This window comes from Caloenas nicobarica, chromosome 1 (genome assembly GCF_036013445.1).
Source record: "Caloenas nicobarica isolate bCalNic1 chromosome 1, bCalNic1.hap1, whole genome shotgun sequence".
NCBI lineage: Eukaryota > Metazoa > Chordata > Aves > Columbiformes > Columbidae > Caloenas > Caloenas nicobarica.
The window spans coordinates 110,315,845-110,322,582 of record NC_088245.1 but is presented as its reverse complement, the minus strand read 5'-3'; positions in this window follow the sequence as shown (position 1 = coordinate 110,322,582).

Sequence of the window (6,738 nt, the reverse complement as noted above, 5' to 3'; positions counted from 1 at the left end):
GTTTCTTTTACAAAAAAACCCTACACAACTATAGCTACTGACCTCAGAGTGCCTGAATTGACATATGTGGTCCAAGAGGGCTTTGAATAACTCCGTTGTGTTAACTTGCAGATATTACTGACAGTAGATTGGTAAGAATTATCAGCCAAAACATAAATAATAACAGTGATTATATTCTGATTATATTTAACGATGTGAAATCAGTCACTTCTAGAGTCTAAAGGGGAGATTTGGAGAAGTTGCAGGCTCACACTTAGCTCAGACACGTAGGGACAAAATGCTGAAACATGCACCTGAATATTTTGTAAAATCTTAATGTTGATGGGTTTCACTTTAAGCAAGACTTGACTTTATATGCAGCAATGCAAAACTGCTTTATTCAGCATCTTCCAGTCAGAAATCACTGTAGAAAAGGAATGTACGGTACTCAGGGAGTTCAAAAGAATGCACTTACAAAGGGACCAAAATCACCTTAAATTTCGTATGTTAAAAATAACACATACTTGCCTAAAATAAGTTTGAAATAATTGATGGAAGCTAAAACAACATGTAAAACTCCTCGAACTCGTATTTTGATATTTTTCTAGTAATTATGTTCTGGATCGAGATGTGAGGATTTGTAGCAAGTCAGCAGATTTTTTTTTTTTTTTTAATGATTTATTGATAGAGTATTTTCTTTCCGTATATTTTAACAGAAAGAGAGGATGTATGCCATCACAGCTTTAGTGGTAAGTTACTTTCACCACTAGTGACTGGACCAAATATTGATTCAGCTTTCTGATACACACTAGTTTGCAGTAAAATGTCATTCTTTTTTTAACCAAAATTCAGTTTACTGAATTAGAAATCCAATTTACTTTCTTAATAGCTTAACGTAAAGCCAGCTTGGCTTACATTAAAACCTCAGTTTCACTGTGAGACTTACGTGTACATTACCCTGCATCAGTGCAGAGATAAACCGAGTCTAGTAGGTGCTGGCTGTGTGCAAGTAAAAAGGTTCTAATGTACGTAGTTCATGGAATATCAGGGCACAAGAAAAAAACAAGGATTTAAAAAAAATCGTTTTATTTTTTTGTCAGCAGCTCATTTCTCAATAAGTTTATGGGGCAGCAAGAACTAATGCTGCTTGAGAAGGCTTTCACAGGCATGTTAGGTATAGCGTGGGGTACTTCTCTTTTATCTAGGGCCAGTCTGGGGAATGGCCGTGGTTCTAGGCATCTGGTCTTGCGTGATTCAGGTGTAGTAAAGAGACATTCCCAAGACTTCACTAAAAATAATGGTAAGGATGGGTGAACTCAAGTTATGTTTTTGAGTCTGCATTTGAGCACCTTCTGAAGTTCTATGTGCTAAGTAACTGTCACTGAAGTCATTGGTGAGTACTGAATTGAAATGTGAAGAACCAGGTAATTTTTAGGTGCTCTGCTTTTAAGTTCATTTTTATCTTCAGGCACCCAGTTCTGAAAGATCTTGTTCAAGTTTGTAACAGTAATTACTCTGTCCACTTCTAATTTGAACTGTTGATTTCCACTTCCCTGAAGTTGCGTCTACATTGAGAAGCTGGCTGTAACCCGTGGAGCATTAAGAATGATTGGAATTTGCTTGGGTTTAGAACATGTGGGGCTATGCAAGAATGCTTTGTTAATTTACATTTCTGCTGTGCTTTTATTGCTTCAAACATGAAATACAAAATTAACTTATATTCTTTTTCCATTATAGTGGAACTTTTGAGGCAGTTATTTTTGTTACTTTTTAAATCAGAGGGATATTTTCTTTTTACCTTTTTTTTTTAATTGAAAGATTCTATGTTTACTTATAGTACTTATTTCCAGATAATTTATCGTTTAAATAAAAACACAATTAAACTGGTTAATAAGAATTGCCTATGACTATCAAATTTTTAGCATTATGATCAGATTAAGAAGGGGTTTTAAAGCATTTGAATTCCTCTCATTTGTTTAGGAAAGGTAAGTTATGATCTGTGATTAGTAAGTGGAGGGGGGAGGTTCTTCTCACCCCACCCATAATGGAATATCAAAAAACCTGATCACACCCACATATTTAAAATTTAAACATGACCTGCTTTTAAACAGCATCTACTTTCTTAAAAAGATGGGGTAGTGAGTTACAGTCTAGAGGTTTTTTCACATTTATATCACAAATGTGTCAGTTTCATGTCTTAATTTAGCAGCTAGCTTCAGGAGGAAATTTTGTTTCCAGGTCAGCCAGGATGGACAAAAGACAAAGTGCTCTAGAAGGGCTGGACACTGCCAGTTCCCTTTCCACATGCCGCTATATCTGTTTTTAGGAGACAGATTTTTTTTTTTTTTTTTTTTAAGACTGCATAAGAAAAAAATTTCTAAAAGCTCATTTTCTCCCACGAAGTGTTGCTACTAGTTTCTTAGTGGGAGGTATTAGGTGGCAAAAGAAACCCTTTTGAAAGTTTTGTTCCCCATTGATTCAGCTGGAGGGAGGCAGCACTTGGTTTTACAAAGGCTCTGCTGTTCAGAAAGCGCTGTTAGCAGCAGTGGCTGGTGGCAGCACATGAGCTACCTGGTAACCTGCTTTTGTGCAAAGTGTGGATGCCCCACTTTCCGCAGTGTGATAGCAGCCCTGTTAGAACTAGCTCTAAGGGTGTCTGACTTTCATATTTCTCTGGTTTCTGAGAGTTGCGACCATGTTTTTCTTGAGGTCCTCCTGCCTTACAAACCTGAGGGCTGCATTTTTTCATGCTGATCATGTGATAACTGCTTGCATCGGGTGAAACTTTACTTGACACTCAGGAAGCAAAGGATAAAATTCAGCATGTACAAATTCAAATTGGCTTAAAAAGAAAAACATTGCTTAACTCGTTATGTACATTCTTTTGCGAAGGGAAGGTAAGCATTACGGGGAGAACCTAACAGCTGTTTAAATAAACTTCGAGTTTGTGTCAGCATTTATATGACAAAGTCTTTTTAGAAATAGTCACATTTGCAGAGGTACTGTGCCTTTTTAATATATTTTCCCTTACAAAAAAACCAAAAGTGAATTTGGCCTCTGATTCCTTTAACACTTAAGTGTGTACTTCACGTATATAAACTGTCCAGTATAAAAGAAAACGGTAAGTTACTTAAAAGAAAACAGAAAAGCACAAATGTTATTAAACCTGTGCTTAAGTTTTTGTAGGGTTGGGGGCATCAAGTAAAACATCCATCCTGCTCTCCTTCCATTAATAAAAATGTACCTGGTGAAGTTACTTGAATAAGTGCGGTCCATCACATGTGGCAGCGCTCGCTGAAGGAGGGTGGGAAAGAACATAACTGGAAAGGATGTGTAATCTATTTAAAACAAAGCTTGCTGGTGTCCTATGGCAAACATTTTGAGATTTTAATGTTCGTAAACCAATCTGAAGCTGCTTAAAACAAATACTAATGACTACTTTTGCATCCGCATTCTATTTTTGAAAGTTGATGTGTAACTTTACAATTTCCAATTGTGTGGATAAACATCATAAAACGTGGTTGTATGTGGCAGGTGGCAGAAAAGCTGACTTCTCTTGAGCACAGCTTTCCCAGATTTCCCTCTACTAATGTTTTGTTGTTTGTTTTTGTTTTTTTTTTTTTTCCAGTTGCCAAATGTCAATGTTTGTGTAGTCTTTTAAAAATAACTTTCAAAGATCAATTTCAAATACCTTTTGATTAATATTAAGATGGTAGCTAGGGGAAAACCACTTCTATTTGCAGATGTTTTTATTTATGGGTCTGGTAGAAAACCTTGGTGTAAGTCTAGCAAATGATGTAGGACTGTAATGTTAGCTGTACTTACGGAGCTTTTATTACCTCAGTGGGACCCACCTAACATTTATTTCAGTTCTGGGAACAGGTGAAGGGAAGAGTGAGCTATGCTTTTATTTTAAATATTTTTTCCCTATATATTGTTATTTTTGTAGATATTTTTAAAATAAATTATTGTATGCTGGAGAATGCGATTCCACTGTAGTATCCCACTTGATTCCAGTGTACAATATCAGATTGTTTGTATCGAAAAGAATGTATTTGGTAAGTATTTGATAAGTTAATGGAAAAAGTTATTTTCAAACTGTGCTGTGTTAGTGCTAGCCATTGGAAATACTTTTCCTATATAAAATTAAAATTATCTATATATATGACCTCATATGTACATTTGGATTAACTGTCTATGACTATCCCAGGGCTGCTATAAATTTCTCTGAATAATTTAAGAATTGCCTGTTTTTAACTGTTTAATAGTCTTTTTTCTTGTCCTTTTTTGGCAGAAGGTAATTTTCCCTAGCTATGGAAACTGTGCTCGGACTTGCATATGCACTCTGTTCGGGTTTTAAACTGAAAAAATGTGTAAAATGTGTATAAACAAAAGTGTAAATAAAAATATTTTTAATCTTTAAACACTCTTGTGTAAACTTTGTAATACTTGAATTGTAGTGGACCTGGATTACTTTCTATGGGACTTCAGAGTTTACTCAGTTAAGCAAATCTTTAAAAATGCGAAGTGTTGCTATAATTCATAATGTTACATTAATGATAGCTAAAGTTATCCCGACAAGTTGTCCTTATGTAGCATCAAGCTTGTATCTCTAGCTGTATTTTATAATCTTTCCAGTTTTAATTGCTGCAGTACATTCACGTGTCTACTCTGCATTTCAACTTGAAATCATGTTCTGAGTCAATTTCATTGTTACATCAGTAACTCAGTGTCAAGGCATAAATTTAACCTCTAAGACTGAAAACTGAAGCCAACCTGTGGTGTTAGAGGCCAGGAGGAGAGGAGACTGTTCCCTGCTATCATATACATGTAATTAGTGGCTCTGAGACCATGTGCATTCATCACATATTTGCCAGGAGTCCAAGTCACCCTGCTTTATAGCAGGAAGGGGAAACTTCATTTCAGGATTAATATGTCAGATTAGAACAACATTCAATACCAAGAGGGGAGGGGGGTGGGTAAAACAGAAGGTTATGATCTTATTTTCTTGAGCACTCTGTTGAAAGCTTTCCTCGTCAGTCCCTTGCCACATTTTTCGTTTTCTCTGCCACTATTTTTTGACAGCTCTCTTGCTGTCAGATCAAAGCCCCTGGTTGAAAAATCTGCTATCAAGAATGTTTGAAAATAACTGTGGTTTCATGCTTTTTTGAGTTCTAAAATAGCACTTTTATTTTATTGCTTAGAATTACTTAAAACTTAATTTGCATGAAGTAACTTTTTCCCCTTCCCTCTTTGGTAACTTGACTTCATTCTACACTAAGTAGTACTGTTTAGTATGAGAGAGAATAGTGCAGATGAATTTGTGTTGGTCCCAGTGGGATGTGTCACAGAAGGAGGTGCCTCTTAAATTGTGATGTGTCCCCATTTTTTGGTTCAAAAGGAGACCAAATGTGCTAGACTGATACAGTGGAAGAGAAGATGACAGCAATCTTTCCACACTGTAAATTCATTATTTACAATTATTTTTGTTCACCTTTTTAATTTCCCTTCTCTGTGAGCCAGGTTGTGTTTTTCGCAAAAACTTTTCTTCCATGATGCTATGCTGGCCAGCTTGACTGACTTATTAGCACCTCTGTAGTTGATTAGGAATCTTAAATAATTATTCCATTATTTCACTAAGGATGGCTCTCACATTTTAACTGATTCATGGTTGCTCATATCAAATTCTTCACTTTTTTTGAATATGTGGCCTTATTTTTTGGCAGTAGTTATCTGTGTTCACTTGCATGATATGAAATTAATGTTAGTTTGGCAAAGGATTTTTTTCAGTTAATTCCTTCCAGATTCTTTGGTATGAGTTATCCATCCTTGTTGACTTGAAATTCTTAATTTCAACAGGTGTTCCTTCTTTGTTACAGACTGGGGTTTTGGTTCTATGGTTTTGTGTTTGTTGTTGTAGGGAGTTTTTTGTTTTGTTTCTTTTGTGGTTTTGTTTGTTTTGTGGTGGTTGTGTGTTTGTTTGTTTGTTGGTATTTTTCTTCTCTAATTTCATTTGCTTCATAATATGGACAGGAAAACTGTTGCTTTGGGTGTTGCACAGGTTCCGTATTAGTTCTTTACCTTTTGAGTTCATAACATACTCACGGACGTGTGATTCCCCCACCCAGCCTTTAGCCTGTCAAGTCTTACTGATGTTTCAATGTCACCTTTTAATCGGAAAAATTTTTGTTCTTTCAAGGGAGAGGGTAGAGAATATGTGTAAAGACAGCTTTCATTTCTTGTTTTCATTAACACTTTCCACTTTTACATTTGATGCTTTAGTTGCACTGCCAGGTGCTTCAGGTAATGTTTACTGGTAAACATAAACCTCATCGTGGTCTGTGTTTAAGTACCCAGTGACTCTTCAGTCACCTCTCCATTGGAACAAATGCCAGCATTAAGCATCACATGGTAAGTGACAGGCTTTCTAGATTGATGCTATGTAGTCCTTGACAAACAAAAAAAATGTTCTTTTTGGCATGCGTCTGATGTCTGTCAATGTGTCTCCTGGTGATGTCACCCTTGGTAGCGGTTCTGTATTATGGATAAATGTTGCTCAATAAGTGGTGCTGAAAACCATTTGTTTTCTAATGAGATAGATGGCTTTAATGGTTAATGATTTTATTGCACTATTTAATTTTACCAGACAGATACGTCTTTGGCCAAAACTGGCAGCCACCTTTCCCACACCTATTTTGGTATCTCCTTGGGCACGTTCTAAGCAATGGTTTGTTTGCTTTTTTTTTTTGTCATGTGGTT